Here is a 20,660-nt window from a genome sequence, read left to right on the forward strand (position 1 = left end):
AGCTCCATCTGGTCCTGGGCATGAATCAGTACTAATTCATACACTATCTAGCTAAAAATGGGTACAACCATATTTAGACAAAATATGGTATAAAAGGGAATTATGTGTCAGTAAGTTTGTAAGAGCTCCCACCACAGAATCTGGATTGAAATATCATAGTAAAAACCTAATAGAATACTGAGAACACTGTGTGTACCAACATTTTACAGACACTCTAAGAGAAAGAGGCTGGTTCTAGAAAGCATCTAGACTCCCTTCTCTAGGACCAAATCTCAGAGAGACGAAGAGCTCTGAGACCAGGGGAGCCTCACAGCTCTGAGCTCTGAAATGACTGGGGGGAACAAAAAGACCTAGAAACACAAGGCGAGTTATAAGGAAAGATTAAAGATCTATTTCTGGAACCTAGACTTACAGAGGGTACTCTTCCCATGCCACATGCTATTTCAATGGGAGAAAAAATGCAAAACAAGTCGCAGTTTGAACATGGAATGGTTACTTTATTTAGAACCAGAAGAATATTTACCATTCTGTAGCTAAACATAGGACTTGTATTTCAAGAGGCCAGGGGATTTATGCTTTCCTCTGTGACATGTTCTCTTAACTCCAAGTCCCAGTGTTCCATTGCAAGAGTAGCAGAGGGACTCAGCTGTAGTGGAGGGACCCCACTGTAGCAGGGATCATCCTAGAAATGACACTGAACACCAAGCAGGCCCCTGAAGAAGATTTATAAACCTAAGAGCGACTCCAAAGTACCTGGGCACCGAACCCGCCACACGGAGGAGAACTGAAAAATAACAGAAGTGCCTCTGGGAAGGAAATGACAAATATTCCTCCTGTCTCTTGCCTTCCATCACTCATACCAATTAAAAAGTAAAACGAACATAGCCAATGACAACAATCAATTTTCCCAGTTTATAATCAAACAAGATTTCAGCAACCAAGAATGTTGCAAAAAAAATTATTACCATAGGCCCTGCATATTTCTATAGTAAATAAATTCATTCATCATCAAGAGAGCTTATATGATATTCTCTTGATGATGAAATAATTCACTTATGAGAAGAGAATTCTGGAAAAAGTCATGTTAAGAATCCTGCAGGTGGAGAATAGCTAATGGATGCTGGGCTCAATACCTAGATAATGTGTTGATCTGTGCAGCAAACCACCATGGCACACAAAGATTATCTATGTAACAAACCTGCATATCTGGCATATGTACCCCTGAACTTAAAATAAAAGTTAGAAATTTTAAAAAATTAAAAATTAAAAAAAAGAATCCCTCAGGCATAATTCAGTCTGGCCTTCTGGCCTCGATTTTACTATTCAAGAGTAACTGGAAAATATCATGCATGACTAACCACCCCCAAAATTACACACAATTAACAAAGTAAAATGTCATTTTAAAATTAAAATAGAAAATTTGTTGATGTTTTTAGGATGATGTTTGCTGAACGGGATAGGTGGGACCATGTGGGATGGAGGAGGGGGTTGGCAGGAAAGAGTGGCCACAGGCAGGGTGCTAATTTATGAGTCAGTATGCATGAGGATCTAAAGAAATCTAATCCAGGTTTTTATGATTTTTAACTCAGAAAAACGCAGTTACCTGCTGACAAGAAGCAGCTATGCTGAAATAAGAGAAAAGGGAATTGGGACCTGAATTTGTTTCCTATTGCTGGTTTAACAAATCACTACAAATTTTGTAGCTTAAAACAACATAAACTTATTATTTCACAGTTCTGGAGGTAAGAGGTAAGAAGTCCAAAACGGTCATACTGGACTAAAATCAAGTTGTCGGCAGCTCTGTTCCTGTTGGAGGCTCTAGAGGAGAATCCGTTCCCTTGGCTCCTCTCTCTTCTAGAGTCTGTCCGCCTTCCTTGGCTCTTCCAGTCAGCAGTTACATTGCTCCTACTTCTGCTTCCATCATCACAACCCCTTCTTTCACTCAGACCCCCCTGCCTCCCATTTTCACTAATAAGGACCCTCATGATAACACTGGGCCCCCACTCGGGTAACCCAGTATCATCTCCCCATCGCAAGAACTTTAACTCACATTTGGAAAGTTCCTTTCTCTATATAAGGTAACACATTGACAGGTTTCTGGGGATTCGGATTTGGACATGTTTGGAGACCATTATTCTGCCTAACACAATGCCATAAATTATTGAGCTTTATTTCTAACAGAGAAGTGTCAGAAGAAAATGAATGATCAATTGTCATGTTTTATAATTGTTCATCTCCCTCTCATACACACTCAAACCTTTTTATTCCTGTGCCCTATATCTATTTTATATTAGAAATGGCTAGAATTTGCTGGGTGTTTGTAAGTATCAGCTACTGTGCTAGGCAACTTACTTGCATTTTCATATTTAATTGTCTCAACAATCCAATGAGGTAAGTGCCATCCTCATCCTCATGTTGTGAATGGGAAAACTGAGGCTTACAGAAGGTAAGTCATTTGTCTGAGCTTTTACAGCTGAAATTCAAACCTACGTCTGTTTGAATTGAGCTAGGGCTCCTAACCAATAAGAAAAAAAAAAAAGAATATATTGAGGCTTACAACAAACAAAGGTGTATTCTTCCTCATGCTCCATATTGGACACTACATATTCATCTGGGGCCTGCTGCAGCCTGCATATCATCATCATTCTGAGACCCTGGGTGAAGAGGCAGCCCCTGCCTGGGAGATTGCCCTTCTCAGATGTTGCTCTTCGTTAGCAGTGGGGAAAGACAGGGATTGGGGGGAACTTCTTGGCGGCTTTTAGGGTGTTAATTTGGAAGTGATGTGTCCCACTTCTGTTCACATCTCATTGGCCAAAACAAACTCAATGACCAAGCCCGATATCCATGTAGCTGGGACGAATCAGTCTGTCACCATGCAGGGCAGCAAATATTTGGAAATGATAGCACACTCTGCTATGGCTCTTAGCTTCTGTGCTCACTGAGATGAGAGGAAAAACAATAAACTATTATTATCACAGAGAGTCAAGATGACTTTGGACTTTCCTTAGTGGCACAGCACTCACCTCCAGGCCAGATGGACTCCTGGATCTATGTAGAAGAGGCCACGTGTATAAAGGGAGATTCTGAGAACCTGAAATTTTCCTTCATCCAGATGCCCAAAGTGTCTTACACTCCACCAGTAGAGATAAAGTTGTGCTGCCTGAGGATAGCTATGTGCTACTAGGAGTTATGACGTGTTCTTCAAGGAGGCTTTCTCCCAGCTGGTAGGACTCTTGGTATGGAGGTCCCTCAAAGCAGCAGATGAGAAAGAGTAAGGGTCTCCTAGTCTGAAGGCTTTGTAAAATTCTAATCCAGATGAAGAACACTCTTCTCTGAGGACAGTTCTTAGGACTCAAAGATTGGGAATGATGATTACATCTTGTCCAGTATTTCTGAAACTGTGCTTCAAGGAGCCCTTGGTGTGCTATAAAGATGTGTCAGAAATAGCAAGAGAGATACACATAACTCCTACATGCCCTTATGCCCTGGGGGCTTGATATACACAGAAGCTAAGGCTAGGATAAGAAATGGGGCTTTCAGTCCAACAGCAAACAAATGGATAAAGAAAATGTGGTATATGTACACAATGAAATATTATTCAGCCTTGAAAAAAGAGACCCTGCCATTTGCCACAACATGGATGGACTTGGAGGACATTATGCTTGCTAAGTGAAATTAGCCAGACATAGAAAAAGAAATATTGCATGGTTTTGCATATTGTGGAATCTATTTTTTTAAAAGCTCAAATACACAGAGAAAATGAAACAGTAGTTATCACAGGTGGGAGTGGGGAGAGGAAATGGGGTGATGTAGGTCAAAGGATACAATATGGCAGACATGTACGATGGACAAGTCTAGAGATCTGATGTACAACATGAGGACTGAAATTAATAAAATTGTATTGTATTAGCAATTTTTGTGAAACAAGTAGATTTTAGCTGCTCTTATCACCAAAAAAGTAACATGTGAGAGGACAGATATTAATCTGCTTCACTATTGTAACCATTTTACTATCTACACGTATCTCGTATCATCATGTTGTAAACCTCAAATATACACCATAATATTTATTTTTTTAAAACAAGAAATGGCGCTTTCAGGACTGAGACTTAAAGTAGATTAACAGAGAGAAGTGTTCTTTTTGATATAAAAATACAAGACTGTCTGCTAAGAGTGGCTCCATCTTAGGGGGCTAGAAGTTCTGTCTGTCAGGTATACCTGTGGTTCTGAATGGCTCTGCATGGCCCATCCATAGAGGATGGAGCTGAATGACCATCTGGCAGTGTATTAGTCTGTCCTCCCACTGCTAATAAAGACACACCCCAGACTGGGTAGTTTATAAAGAAAAAGCGGTTTAAGGGACTCATAGTTCCATGTGGCTGGGGAGGCCTCACAATCATGGCAGAAGGTGAAGGAGGAACAAAGGCTCATCTTACATGGTGGCAGGCAAGAGACCATGTGCAGGGGAACTGCCCTTTATAAAAACATCAGATCTCGTGAGACTTATTCACTATCATAAGAACAGCATGGGGAAAAACCCACCCCCATGATTCAATTACCTCCCACTCGGTCCCTCCCATGGCACATAGGGATTATGGGAGCTACAATTCAAGATGAGTTTTGGGTGAGGACACAGCCAAACCATATCAAGCAGGAAGCAAAGAAGAAGAGGGTGATCATAAAGGGCAGGGGGATGGCGGGGACGGGGAGGCAGGGTGGTGAAGGAAGCTCAAGGGCTGGTTCCAGGGGAGGAACAAGGAAGAGAGAGGGTCAAAGGGGGAGGTTTGTTCTCTGTGACTCCGAGAAGGGCTATGTGGGTGAGCTCCATAACTCTTGGGGTGCAGAAGGTTGCATGGAGGAAAGTCACGCCTCTGATGCCCCTACCTCCTTTTGAATTCCTTGGGATGGACATGTGAGCTGAAATGGCCACCAGCAAGGCTGCTTAAAAACACTTATTATATTTTTACTTTTTTCTGTCACAAAAGCATTGAGTGCACAAACATAAAAGGCTTCCACTTAAGATTTTGTTTGAATGTTTAAAAACAAAGAGTGAAATGCCACAATTTAATCCAGTGTTCTTATCTCATGAAAAAGGAAATGGGAGCACAGATTAAAAGACTAGTCTAAGGTCAGGAGAAAAACAGGTAGAAAGTTGAAGCCACAACCAAGACTTGGGGCTCCCAGTCCAGTGCTCCCTCCCCTACAGCCATATATCCCTCAGCTCCTGGGTTCCCATTGTTGGTGCCCACAGCCTCCTAAGTGAGGGGAGGCAACCCTTTGCTTTCCCTGGGTAACTTGTTGAGGCAGGGTGAGTTATTTACTTGGATTCTGCAGCAGCACCACCCGGCTTTGAAAGCAACCAAACCCTCATTTTCCTGAGTTACTAGGCTCATCTGTACCCATAAGAGCCACAGCATAGGAGAATGTGACCTGGCTTCAGCCGGGTTCCCACCATCTTGTCACATCTGTTCTCTTGGCCTCCTCTTATGGACCTTTAAAAGGCCTCTCCTGCTTGCCAGGTTGGGGCATCCTGTTAGCTGGCTACCAGTTGGATTTTTCACAAGTTTGCCACATTGCAGTGACAGGACTGTGTTGAGGCCCAGATGCCTCAGCATAAATAAATAACACATCTGGGATGTGGAAGGGGTCCAACTGCATATTACAGAAGAAGCTGGGGTGGAAACAGAGCCAAAGGATACACATCTGGAAACAGTTAAGTCAGGAGTAAGTGGGGAGGAGGATGTAGTAGAAAAAGAGAGAAGAAAGGTTGAGGGGAAAGATCAAACTAGGAATTACTGTTGTCTGGAAGGATCTGAATTAAAATTGCTAAGAAACAGAACCATGGTTTATATAACAGCTGAATTAAGAGCATTCCTATAAAAATGATAGTTTATAATAATTGACCTCAATGCAGAGAGGCTGAGCAGGACCGAGCAGCTGGAATCCTGGACGTCTGATTGCTTTGGATGTAGCTAGGAGGGGTGGTTCCCTCCTAGCTATTTGAATCTATAAATGGCTTCACGGTGAGCAGGGTGAAGGAGTTCAACCCTGCACAGATGAGAACCCCAGGGCTCCCTGCCCAGGATCACCAGGCACTTGGGAGGCTTAGTGAGTTCCCAGGTTCCTGGGCAGCCTCCGCTTAACATGCCTGTTGTGAATATACAGAGCATTAAAGAGGAGGCCTGGGAAGAGGGGGACGTGCAGTGACACCGCTTCCTCCCAGCCAGAGACCCAAGCAGATGATTCACCTAGACAAATATGGAATGGCTGCAGAGGGAACTGCTCACACCCATGCCCCCAGCCAGCAACCGAAAGCTACAGTGACATCACTACACAGAGGACAGAAGTCTAAGTAACGGGGAACTTAGGACAAAAAGAAGAGAGAAAAAAATATCCTTTTCTCTCCCTGTCAATGGAATTCAAGTGTATGGATTACCTTCTTAATGGATGGCCTGATTTAATCTCCTGGCATAAAAATATTCCAAATTAATCCGTCATTAAGAGAAGACAGAATGCAGGCATTCCAAGCAAAACACAGAAGCACAGGGCAAGGCTTTTCTCATTTCTTCCAGCCCCCTTTCACTGAGTCTCTGTTTTATGACAGGTAATACAGGCTGGATCCTAAGAGAGGCTTCAGCTGACTTGGGGCTGAACTTTGATGGTGGTAAAATGTAGGCTTGTCATTGTTTAAATAAAAGCAGATGACTCAGCAAAATGGACCTACCACCATGGTAACTTTTACACCTGGTTTGGTTGAGATTCCAGGTTTTCTACATGTGCAGGGAATCTGAAAGAATAAATGGCTTTCTTCGGGTCTTGGTTAGAAACAGTTTCCAATTGGCAATAATTGTACTTTAGAGAACCCTCAAAATGATCAAACCATAACGCTACTCTCAAATACTAATCCTTAGTTTGTAGGTTCTCAGCATTCTAGTGGAGGGGAGAAACCAGTCCATCTTCCAATATCATATGCCTTGTGATTCTGAAATCTTTTAATAAAACATAATTAGGGAATATGATTAGAACTTGGTATGATTCAGTTTTAGATTTGTGCATAATATTAAAAGCTTTGTTCATTCAAGAAATATTTACTGAGTCTTCTAAGAGCCTGGCATTATGCTGGGAGCTGATGGGTACATTACTGAATGAGACAGAGCCCCTGCTCTCAAGGAGCTTATAATCTGGCCACCAGAGTTTCTGCAACCATCGTAACAGTAAAAACACAGCTGTTAATTCTGTTCAAGTTAATTTTCTGGAGCACCAGTGAATTCGAGGGCAAAAGAAGGCTGCATAGCTCTACAAGTATTCCATCCTCAAAATAAAAATAGAACTATATTTAGAAAATCTTAATTTTGTGGCATTTCAAGAGCACAGAAACTACATAAAGAGAGATAAGCCAAAATTCTTTCTGTAGCCTGGTTATTAATTTGCGGCTTAAAATCTGCTGCAGGAGACTCCAAACCAAAGTGATATTTTGTGGAAGAACTGGGGAGGTTGAAAATAATGGTTGAATATAACGTCTCCTAAAAGTATCTCCTTATTCAAAATCCACACAATTCAGGAGCAATTCTGACCAATGTGAGATAGTTTAGGTGCTGTTTACCAGCTAAAATGGCATTGCCATGTGGCCATAGCATAAACACCATTTATAATATATCCTGCCTGTCTGTTTGAAATTATATGATTTGGGGCTCATTGTTTGGTTAGTTTGGGGGTAAGCTGGATTTTTTCTGTTTGTTCCTCCAGATCCTTCTCTACTCTGCTCTGTATTCCCAGGAAGTCCATCTATATGGACTGCATCAACAGGTTCTCTAGCCTTCTGGCTTCCAGGCATGTTTCACCGATGGCTGGCACTTGCAAGAAATCAGGGAGATGGAGGAGAGAGGTCAGGCTCTCTATGCCCAGGGCTCCCTCTCTGCCAAGTCACTGTGGGTCAGTTGCATCTTGTCCAAAAGTCCCCAGCTTCTGTCAGGTGGCCCTCTTCACAACCACTCTCCCAGGGGCTCATTAGTGATTCATTCCCCTTGTCCTTTCAGAACTGAAGGGGGTACAAGTACTATTCCGTGTAGTTTCCCTACATCCTCCTCACACCTTTATAAACCGTCATTTTGTCCAATTAAAGTGTGCCATCTATTTCCTGCTGGAACCATGACAGATACAGGGGATTTCACATTATTTAAAGTGTTGTACCTAAAGGAAGGCTTTATTATTATTTTCATATTACAGGGTTTCAAATTTCCATAGTAAAATTTGCATGAAAAAGCATTAATTTCAACAGATCCCCATGCCCATCTGTATCAGTAACGGTAGAAAATTGTTTACAATAACCTGCCTTAGATTTTCCTTTCTGGCTCAAACTATTCTCATTTATGACTTTGGGCTTTCCTTTTCCACTTTACTTAATTTAGCTTAAATAGTAGATGTAAGGTTGTCCAATAACTATTCCCTCCACCCTGGCTTCATTCATTCCTTGGCAAAAGAACAGAGTTTACAGTGGACACATTAAGGCAATCATCCCTCTGCCTTTCTAGTCATTGGAAATCCATTCTCAGGCAACAGTAAGCTCTGAAATATTTAGAACAAGCATGTGACATCTCTCCTTCCACTGCAGCACAGGGTTTAATTTTTGTTTTGCTTGATTTCATCGTTGCAGCCCTTCTTGCTGGGTCACTGATTCAGCAGTATATGGTTTGGCTTCCACTACAGCTCAGCAAAGCCAAGACACACAGTTTGGCCATGGGGCAAATGGGTGTCTGTTACCAAAAGCTGTGGTAGATCGGCTGATTTATGGGCATAGCCCATCATTTCAGCATTTCCCACCTACATCTGGAACTCCCCATCCATCCATTCATTCTTATTCATTGATGCCATTTCCACTTCATCATTTGCAAGGAAATGCATTCTGGAAGCATAGTGGGAACGGGCAGGCAATAACTTCCTGAGATTCATGTCCAGGGAACATAGGTTTAAATGAAAAGGCAACGATGGACAGTGACCCACCTTCGGATGGGCAGATGATCAGCATACTGGCTGACAGCATTGACTTCAGAATCAAATCTGGATCTTCTGCTTTGTATTAGCTGTGTAACATGGGCCAGTTGCTTAACCTTCTTCTCTATTAATACCTACCTCAATGGCCATTGTGGAAAGTAAATGAAGTAATAGCATAAAGCTCTTAGCACAGTGGGTGACACAGTGGGCCTTCAATACATGGTAGCTAGTCTCAAACAGTGAGCCCCTTGGTGGCTTCCCGCCCTCTTTTTCTTTTTAGACGGAGTCTCACTCTGTCACCCAGGCTGGAGTGCAGTCGCACTATCTCGGCTCACTGCAAGCTCCGTCTCCCGGGTTCCCGCCATTCTCCTGCCTCAGCTTCCCGAGTAGCTGGGACTACAGGTGCCCACCACCACGCCAGGCTATTTTTTTGTATTATTTTAGTAGAGATGGGGTTTCATCGTGTTAGCCAGGATGGTCGAGATCTCCTGACCTCGTGATCCCCCCGCCTCAGCCTCCCAAAGTGCTGGGATTACAGGCGTGAGCCACCGCGCCCGGCCAGCTTCCCTCCCTCTTAATTCTTTCAGATTAAGCACACCCTCTACCTTCCATTGCATGGTTACGACACGTAGGAACAGAGAGAATTTTCCTTTTATTGCTATGTTTAGATTTGCTAATCACTTTTGGTCACATTTTCCTGTCCCATACAGACCTCAGCTCTACAAACCCATGATTATGAAAAAGGGCAGCGTCATAGGCACATAAGGTTTTCCCCTTTTAACCTCTTTTAAGTCATTGTTTTTGGGGTGAAGGGTTAGGCTGAGCTGTACTTCTCTGATGCCTCTCTCCGAATAATAAAAGGCCAGAAAAACACCATTTAGCCCATAAAACGACCTAGCAGCTAACCCTTCCGATTTTCCTATCTGCTTACAACTCCTCTATTGGAATTGTTTTTATTTTCTACTCCTTCCTTTCCTAAATCTATGAAATTCAAATTTAATTCCTCCGGTGAATAGATATCACTGAAGAATTTTAAGCAAAGAGCATTTAGACTTAGATCCTCAAAAGATCATTCTGGAGGTGTAAAGAATAGGGAGGGAGGGCTCATCTATCTCAGTGCTGATGGAACATTAACATGCATCTAATCACTGTAACAATGCAAGTCTTCATTTGCAGTAGGCTTGGGGTAGAGCCTGGAATTCTGCACTTCTAATCAATGCTGCTGGTCCATGGGGTGTACTTGCGTTCCAAGGAGCCAAACCCCCTAATAATACAAGGTCTGATAGTCCAAGTTCTGATTTAGGACCGTTGCCCGTATCTTGCCCCGTATAACTCCTAGTATAGTGTTCATTATAGTTAACATGTTTAATAATTGCTTTCTGACAATGCTGATGTCGATTGCTGACAGTCAAAAACTGAAGAGAAATTAAATTATTGAAAATGTGCCCGGAAGATTTCTAAATGCTTGGTTTTTGTTTGAGGGTAGAGAAAAATAACCCCAAGTTTACTTACCTTAGTTTAGGTTTTGCCAAACAATTCAACAATTTCAGATGAATTTTTCAGTTCAATAAAATAATGGGTCAATTCAGAAAAAAAAAAAAAATCTGTCACTGTGGTTCTCTGGTAGCACTGACAGGTTAACCTAATGCCCCTTGTAGAGAAGGACTGAGTGTCCGAATGCCTAAAGTCCTTTTCTCAGTCAACTCTTCTTCCTTTCCCTGGTCTGATGTGGAGACAAAGTCACTGGGGCTGCATCGCCTGTTCTCTGTCACTCACACTCCCTAAGTCACTCAAATCACAAACGGTTTGCTTGTTCAGGCAAAGTGTGAGCGATCTACCTCAGGGACCCTCATTTTCCCAGATCAGAGGTTCTCAAAGTGAGGTCCTGCACCAGCAACATTAGCATTACCTGGGGACTTGGGAGAAATGCAAATTCTCAGCCTGGACTTCAGCCCTTTTGGATCAGTGATTCTGGGATAGGCCCAGCACTCTGTGTTTTAACAAGCCCTCCAGCTGATCAAGTTAGAGAACTATTGCCCTCAACTTGGGTTTCCTGGTGGAGGAACTTCAGCTAAGCAACCCTCCTGATAATTTTTCCCCACCATAAAGAGAAGATCTATGTATAATTGCTGAGTGCGCAAGAAGAGATTAGACATTCTAAGCTTGGCGCCTCCTGGGATCTCTGATTCTGATCTTCCTTTCCCCAGGGAGGATCCACTCTGCCTGCTTCCAGCCATACTGGAGGTGGTCTGCCCCACTAGGGGAGGCCTGTGTCTGTCCAACTGTGCCTGAGACAGGGTGCAGAAGTTTAATTCTAAGAAAAGTGTCAGGAGACCCACTGTGGATAATGTTCACTTCTCCAGGGAACATTATCCATGATAAAGTTGATATGTGATCTCCATCTCTTTGCTTCCTGTGTGTTATTTCTGAAAGGATCCCAAATTTGGAAGGTGAAAAAGGATGCTCTTTATTGAACCTCTAAAACTCCAACATATTGTTGTCTGAATAAAAAAACCCATGAGAAATAATAACAGTTAACATGATTTACTATGTGCCTCTTTTCTAAGCCTTCTCCATGTAGTAATTCACTTGTGTCCCCACAATTTCTCTGAGAAACACCCTGTTATTATCATGACATTTTACAGATGAGGAAACTTTGGCAGGGAAAGATTTAAAAACTTGTCTGAGGTTTTGCAGTCTGGACCTGTGAGAACTGTGACTTAACCCCAGACAGTCTGGTCCCAGGGTCCTCCCTGCTATATTGATGAGGATTGCTACTTTGGTTGACAAGAATTGCTTCTTGGGGAGAAAATATCTCACGTAAGTGACTGAAGCCAAGAAGTCTTGATTCAAGGCTGGAAGCTTTGGGCTTTTTGACTTAGTCCATTCAGGCTGCTATAATAAGATACCATAAACTGGGTGGCTTATCAACAACAGAAATTTATTTCTCACAGTTCTAGAGATGGGAAGTCCTAGATCAAGGTGCTGGCAGATTTAGTGTCTGGTGAGAGCTCAGTGTATTGTTCACAGATAGCCATCTTCTTGCCGTGTCTTCACATCATGAAGGATGAGGGAGCTCTCTAGGGCCTATTTTACAAGGGCACTAATCCCATTCATGGTGGCTCCACCTTCTAAAACTGTCACCTTGGGATTAGGATTTCAACCAATGAATTTGGAGGGGACACAAACATTCAGATCATAGCAGCTTTGTAAGTGTTCAAGTAAAAAGAGAACATGCAAGTTTTTTAACTTGGAAGTTAACAGCAGCCTTTGCTGTAGCTAGGGGACTGCCTCATGTAGTATTCGCTTTCTATTGCTGCATTAAAAATTAACACAAACTTAGTGGCTTAAAACACCAAACATTTATTATCTCACCATTCCCGTGGTTCAGAAGTCCTGGCATAGCTATACTTGGTCCTTTGTTCAAGGCCTCACAGAGCCACAATCAAAGCATTGGCCAGGGCCGTGGTCTCATCAGAGGCTTAGAGTCCTCTTCCATGCTCACATGGTTGCTAGCAATATTCAGTTCCTCGTGGGCATAGGACTGAGGCCCGTGCTCCTAGAGGCTGCCCCTTTCTATAGGCCGTTCACAGCAGGGCTGTTTGCTTTTCCTAGACTAGCAGGAGACTCTTGCTTTTAAGGCTTTCACTTGATTAAGTCAAGCCCACCCAGGATCATCTCCTTTTTGTTTAGTTCAAAGTCAACTGATTGAGAACCCAGTCCCAGATGTGACATGACATCATATTCACAGGTACCTCCCACACTTCAGGGGTGAGGATTATACAGCTCATGTATACTAGGGGGCAGGAATTTGGGGGGCAGAACCTTAGAATTCTACCTACCACAGTAAACAATGACTGTGATGTCCTTTGAGGTTGTCTTTGGTGTGACCTTGCAGGAGCACTTTATGCCTGAGCAGGCATGGCTGCAGCAAGAATTTGATTTTAGGGAAAATAGAAACTTTTGGACTTACTCAAGTAATCCTAAAATCAACAGAGCTACAGTACACAAGCTGTTTGGACACTAGGGTATGAAACAATTGCTTTTCTGCTTATGTTACGTTTCTTAGACATTTCTAGAGGCGAGGCCTTTAAACTACAAAGGCAGCTATATTATTCCTGGATGCAGAGCACCAACGTTCATTTTATGCCCATCATGCGTAGACAGTGCTAAGTCACCTACACAACATGCAGTTCTCCGTATGTTGTTTAGAACTGTGTTCAGGCACAAGGCGGGGCAATGTGGAAATAGGTGGCAAATCCACAGACTCAACTCACCCACAAGCTTCAGTCTCCAGTTCGTTCTGAACTTGCTAACTACATACATTCTGGCCCTCACTTTACATTCCAGGGTCCCTAACTTTGGTGACACTCCAAAAGGGTAATAGATTTCACCAACAAATGTATCAATAGGAATAGGAGCCATCAATTTATAGACAATATTCCAACTCTTTGGGTTTAAATAAAGAAAAACAGACCAAAAAAAAAATACCCTCAAAAAGCTCAGTGAAATTATTACAAACTCAAAGCTAAGAGAGCAATTTAGGCAGTCTGAGCCTGAAAGAGTGTTTCTGAAAGCAGATTTGTTCAGAAATTCAGGGAGGAACTGGAATGATTGTCCAAATATGCTTCTGTCTCACTATCTAAACAAGGGCAGAAAGAAAATTAAAGACAAATAAAAGCAGATGGGCTGAGTAAGCCTAGGGAAAAGAAAAATTTCCTTAGAAGAAAGATTGGACTTTAAAAGACAAGATAAATGGGTATAGAGGGGATAAAGAGGCACACCCAGCTCTAACTGCTCATAAAGAGAAGATTAAGAAGAAGATCCACCAATCTAACACAGCCAGCTGCAACAACCCCTCCTCTGCCCTCACCCTCAAGGAAATCCCTAGTTCTGGACCCCACTGGGAGGCATGCTCTTGCAGCTATAGGAAGAGAGTTCATCATGAGAGCAATTGCAGAAATCACACACGGGAGACTGCACTGCTCTGCCAGGTGATCACAGAAATTTTAGACAGATTGAAGAGGGAAAGATCCAACTAAAATATTCAAAAGAATTACTGGGTGAGTTTCAAGGTAGAACCATTATTGTAAGTAAAGCTGAAGTATTACCTCTGATCTAAAGGAAGATGCCGAGAAATCCATGGAATTTGGACAAAGAAAGCCCCAATGAAGATGAGACCTTCTGAAAGGAAGCAAAGCAGGAAGAAAATAGTTGCAGGCCTCAGGTTACATATTGGTCTGATGGGACTATACCTCCTAGGCTGGAGTATCCCATATATGGAAGTGAAGGTGCAAAACTTGTGTTTGAACAATGAATGCTGGGAAGATCCAGAAATCTTTGACTCCTTAGCTCTCAGCATGAAGAACCCCAGAGACAAAATCTAGAGGGGTATAAAAAAGACAAACACAATCCTAAAATTTCAAAGTTATGGTCAGGGAATGGTGGCTCAAGCCTGTAATCCCAGCACTTTGGGAGGGCAAGGCAGGACGATCACTTGAGCCTAGGAGTTTGAGACCAGCATGGGCAACATAGAGAGACCCTGTCTCTATGAGGCAAAAAAAAAAAAAAAAAAAAAATTAGCTGGGTGTGGTGGTGCATGCCTGTAGTCCCAGCTAACCGGGAGGCTGAGGTGACAGGATTGCTTGAGCCTGGGAGGTCAAGGCTATAATGAGCTGTGATTGCACCACTGCACTCCAGCCTGGGCTACAGAGCAAAACCCTGCCTAAAAAAATAAAATAACATAACATTTTAAAGCTTTAGTTTGCTTTACAGGAGAGAAATAAGACCCTGAATTAGGCTTGGTGACTAGGGCTGCCACTGCTGTGAATTTTCTTTCTTTTTTTTTTTTTCTTTGAGATGGAGTTTTGCTCTTGTTGCCCAGGCTGGAGTGCAGTGGCGCAATCTCGGCTCACCGAAACATCTCCCTCCTGGGTTCAAGCAATTCTCCTGCCTCAGCCTCTCGGGTAGCTGGGATTACAGACATGCGCCACCATGCCCAGCTAATTTTTGTATTTTTAATAGAGACAGGGTTTTTCCATGTTGGTCAGGCTGGTCTCGAACTCCCAACCTCAGGTGATCTGCCCACCTGGGTCTCCCAAAGTGCTGGGATTACAGGCGTGAGCCACCGCACCCAGCTGTGAATTTCTAAATTTGGCAAGAAAGTAGGAACATATCAACATTCAGTCCCTAATGAAGAAAATGGTTTTCAGGTGTGGCTTCCACACTCGCCTCCAATATGGTTAACCAGTGCGATGTCACCTCTTTATGGAAGATGTCTCCCAGCTGAGTTTAAATTAAAAGGTTATAGGCTATGGACAAGTATCTTAGATAGAATGGTTGGCATTTTGATAAAGATGAAACTGAAAATTCCTCTCTCATTGCCTCTACTACGGTCTCCATGGCATTAAATCTAGACTTATGGGGATATAGTTTGGCCAGATATACCTGCTCTAGAACATGGGTCCGCAACCCCCACGGTACTGGTCCATGGCCCGTGAGTAACCTGGTTGCACAGCAGAAAGTGAGTGGCATGACGGTTGGGCGAGCATTACTGACTGAACTCCGCCTCCTGTCAGATCAGTGGTGGCATTAGATTGTCATAGAAGTGTAAACTCTGTTGTGAACTGTGCATGTGAGGGATCTAAGTTGCACACTCCTTATGATAATCTAATGCCTGATCTAAGGCGAACAGTTTCACCTCAAAACCATCCCCCACCACCACTATCCATGGAAAAATTGTCTTCCATGAAACCAGTCCCTGGTGCCAAAAAAGGTTGGGGACTGCTGCTCTAGAAGATGATAATTTGCTTATGGTCCTCTAGGAGGTGGTAATTTGTTCCAGAAGAAAATAATTGATAATTTTGGGTATCCTATTAATTATTTGGACTTATTAAACTAAGAGACTTTGTGTTGAATTAATTCACTTCAAAGGCACCAAAGGAAACACACATCTTCCACTCAAAGGAACTGTACACTCAGGCCCTGAGAATCCTCCTGGTCCAGCCTGAGCCAAACATGCCTGAGAATGGTTCCAGCCATCAGACCAAAGATGTCCCAGTAAACTTACAAATCACATCCTTGATGCCTTTCTCACCCCAGCTGTCCTCCAGCATCTCCTTCTCCTGCTCCTGACTCCCATCTCCCCAACTGCCATGCCCCACTCCCTCCCTCTTTTTCCCTCTCTGACAATGAGCCTTCTAGAGCCATGCTGTCCACTGCGATAGCCACACATGGCTATTAAGCTCTTGAAATGCAGCTCTTCAAAATTCAAATGTGCTGTAAGATTAAAATACATGCTGGATTTTGAGGACTTGGTATGAAAAGAAATAAAATATCTCAGTAGTTTTTGTAGTAATTAGATGTTGAAATGATAATTTGGGGGGTTAAACATAACATACCAAAATTAATTTTATTTATTTCTTTTGCCATTTTTTTCTCTTTTATTAAGTTGGTGTAAAAATAATTGCAGTTTTTGCCATTGAAAGTAATGCCAAAGGCAGCAATAACTTTTGCACCAACATAATATCTTTTCTAAATTAAAAAATTTAAAATTACCTATGTGGTTCACATTTCCTTCCTTCCTTCCTTCCTTCTTTCCTTCCTTCCTTCCTTCCTTTCCTTTTTTTTGGACACAGTTTTACTCTGTTGCCCAAGCTGGAGTGCAGTGGCACTATCTCAGCTCACTGCAACCTCCGCTTCCTGGGTTCAAGCGATGCTCATGCCTCACTCTCCTAAGTAGCTGGGATTACAGGCGTGTGCCAACATGCTGAGCTAATTTTTATATTTTTATTAGAGACAGGGTTTCGCCATGTTGGCCAGGCTGGTCTCGAACTCCTGACCTCAAGTGATCCACTCACGTCAGCCTCCAAGTGCTGGGATTACAAGCGTGAGCCTCCACGCCCAGATGGTTCACATTATATTTCTATTATAAGTCTGGTGCCCCAGGCCCCAGCCATCTCACTCCATCCTCCCCTACTCCTGGTCTGCTGAGGCACCCAAACCAACCTAACTTTCCTTCTTCTGTATGAGCATAAGATTTTGGTGTTCTTAGTTGGAGAATTATTTAATAAATGAACCATCACACCATGATCATAATGGTTGACTATGCTTACTTTTGTCTCTCCACTTGTACTTTTGAACACCTACCATGTTTATGGATTGTACTTGCTGTCAACGGGGCATACCAAGGAAGATAGGACAGCCCCTGCCATCCAGCAGCTAATAAGCTGGCAGGGTGTCCTCATTTAATTAGAGTAATCCGAAACACTGACATATCCTCCCATAAAGGAATGAATCAAACAGGAATTCTAGGCACCATGGAGGAATTAGGAAAACTATTTGTATTATGGGTTATAAAGAAAGTTTCATGGAGCCCTTCAATTCATACCACGTGTGTCTACATGCTTCCAGCCCACTGCATTGTCAAGCAGTTGCAGGCTTTTGGTTTTTCGAGGGTTTTTGTCCCTGACAAGAATTACGAGGTATCTCTTTCTCTGGTGCAGACAGAGAAGAAAAGTAAATGACTTGAGCCAAGTTAGAGAAATAAAACAAAATGTCAAAATATCTTCTATTCTGTCTCATCCATTTGAAGAGCCAGGTGTCTGGGAGCTGTGCCTTGATGGGTTCACCCTACAACATTTTCTTCCCATTTCTGCTCAGAGCAAAACCAATTAAACAAGAGCCCCACTCAGAGAGGAAATAAGTTCTGAGAGAATGGTTATTTTGTCTCTTTTCTCTTTTCATTGAGGAAGGTAATGGCGCCAGTTCAAGAAGCCAAGGATAATTTTGTTCATAAATTGTATACTTTGACCTCATGGTTTTTAGCACAAATTAAAGATGGGATTCAGTTTCAGTTCTCTTTCTTTTGAATTGGATTATTTTAAAAGAGGAATGTTTTCCCTGAAGTATTTAGTATTTGCAACCCAAACATTTTCTGCTCATGGCTGTCTACAGGGCTGCCTTTTAGATACAAATGTTCCTAATAGATCACAGTTTGAGGCTTAAAATGTCCATGTTTATCCCAAAATGTTTATTTCCTTTCTCCTTCTGCAGACACTGTAGTCAATTTCTTTTCCAACCCTTTTTATCTCAAAGAAAACAAGCTTTATCATTTGGAAGTGTATCTCATGCCATAAAACCAGGTCAATATTAAGAGAAGAGTGTAATCACATAGATCAGTATCAGACACCAAATGCAGGATTTAGAGTGGAGAAAGATGAGATTGTAATGACCACAGTAATTAATTGCAAAGAATGGAGAAAACAGAGCCCAAGCTTAACTGTGGAGATCTTATTTATTGGGACCTCAGTCCCTGTGCCCTGGGACTGAGATCCCTCCAGGCAGGAGAAAAAAAACACTCTACTCTGTCTACCTTCAGCTGCCATAGCTAAGTCTGAGTGCCAGGTTCTGGTTATAATCAATCACTGATTTATTTACCATGCTGTATAGACATTCCGGCCCTGAATGCACCCACATGTCCTCAAGCCACCTAGTTTACAAGGTTCATGATTTTCTTTGTGCCTATATGCCTCCCTCCCCTCACACCAGCACCATGCTTATCTCTCCCTGCTCATCCATGCCTGCCAACCTATATGTCCTCTCTTCTCCCTACTCAAGAAGAACCTCCTCTGAAACACCTTCTCTTTTTTACTTTCTCCTCCCTTTTGCCTCTAAAGTTTGTGTATTTCCAGAGGCAGGCTTCTCATCTCAGTCTCTGTAGTATGTACCCAATCGCAAGAGTTCAACAGCATCCCTGGCCCCTTCGTCTCTCCTGATGAGGCCCATTTGCAGCACTTGGTTTCAATCCTACTTATCTAACTCTTCCTGGAAACCCTCAATTTGTCCCTCAGGATTCCTAAACAATATGTTCAAGTTGAGTTTATCATCCCCTTGTCTCCCGACCCATCATATGCTTACCAGCAGTGTCTCCCACTTCAAACCACCTCAACCTGCCCTTCCTTGTTAATTTTCTGTCTCAGTGAGAGAACTTCTGTCCCCCTAGATACCCAACCAGAAATTCTAGAGTTGGCTCTTCCACCTCCCTATGTCTTCCCTGTGATATTCAATAGGACTTCAAGTACCGTGCATTCTGCCTCCTGAACATCTCCCAAACCTGCGTCCTCTGCATCCCCTTCACCACCACCCTTGTCTTTTCATATTGGGATTCTCCTACCTATGCTCTCTGTTTTCATCCCAGACCCCCTGATCTGTCCTCTCTATGGCCACCAGAGTCATCTCTAAAAAGTGCAAATCCAGGAGAAGCCTTTGATGACTCCAGATTATTTTAGGATAAACTCTAAGCTTCTTCTAAGCACACAAGGTCCTGCATTTCTCTCAAACCCCACCTCTTGCTATAACCACAATGAAGTACTTGTGGTTCCCAAAGGTGCTCCTCTCTCTAGGCTCAGTGCCTTTATACCTGTCTTCCAGGAAGGTCCCTTATCCATATCTTTGTCTGGCTAAGTCTTACGTACTCTTCAAGCCTCAGCTCAGAACTTCCTTCAGGGAGACTTCTGTATCAGTTTGGATGTTTTCAGCTCAACTAACAAAATATCCAACTAGATATTTAATAGTATAATAAAGAGGTTTATCTCCCCAGTAAGATGTCTGCAGCAGCAGTTTCACAGCTGGTTAATTTAGCAGATGGAGGATGTCTGAACTCTGGGCTGCCTTTTTTTTTGTCTTGGCTTTCCCGGTACGGACTCAAAATACATGCCTTAACTCTAAACATCAGATCCACACAAAGCCGTACTCAAAACAAGAAAAGAAGTGAGGAATTCCCCTTAGACACCTCTCATTTTTATCAGAGAGAAAAACTTTCCCAGCAGACTTTGCATCTGGTTCCCTTAAGGTCTGGGTTTCCCGTTTACTGTATTCAGACCACTGACAAAGGGAGAAGAGTTGTTGTGGCTTATCTGTGACTGCGGGAAGAAAGGTATCTTCTTTGAGTACACTCTGCCTCATATAGAATAAAATTAGTGTTCTCTTGGCAAAGACAGAGGCAGAGACAGTGACTGGGGGGGCTACCAACAGTTTTGGCCATGGCTTCTTCACCCAGTGTCCCTTGCTCATGGCTCTCTCACCAAAGTGAGTTAGATGCTTTTCAAGTATTCTGTTATTGTCTTTCCAAAGTATAGTTTAGTTGTTGATTTACTTATCTATTTCCTTACACTAACATCCTCAAAGTTGGGGACTGTTTTATACATCATAATTCCTTGGAGGACCTAAGACTTGAGACCTAGCTAAGGCCTAAGGCCTAGTGCATAGCAGGTGCTCAATAAAAATAAATCCATAAAAAGCATTGATTGAATGATTGTATCATTGAACTAATTAATTAGTAAATTGTCCAGGACACTTTCCACATAATCTAGAATTGTAGTGCATTAATGCCAGTAATTTAACCCAATTGATATATGGCCAATTTGTGCTATTTGCTCCATGCAATTTCTATTGTCTTACTGTTTTTATGACTCAGCCCTGTGATTTGTTACCCACTGCAGCAGCAACCAAAGGACCATGTTCTTTTTTAAATAGAGTCAATGTTTTCTGGTCCTGCAAGCGGCCATCCTGGGGTTATTGAGACATCTTTTTTTTCTCTTGGTCCATCAGTGCTCTGCCAAGCCAGCCTGGATCAACATCATCTACCATCCTCCCATCTTTAGGGTAGA

Source organism: Gorilla gorilla, chromosome 7 (assembly GCF_029281585.2).
Source record: "Gorilla gorilla gorilla isolate KB3781 chromosome 7, NHGRI_mGorGor1-v2.1_pri, whole genome shotgun sequence".
Classification (NCBI taxonomy): domain Eukaryota; kingdom Metazoa; phylum Chordata; class Mammalia; order Primates; family Hominidae; genus Gorilla; species Gorilla gorilla.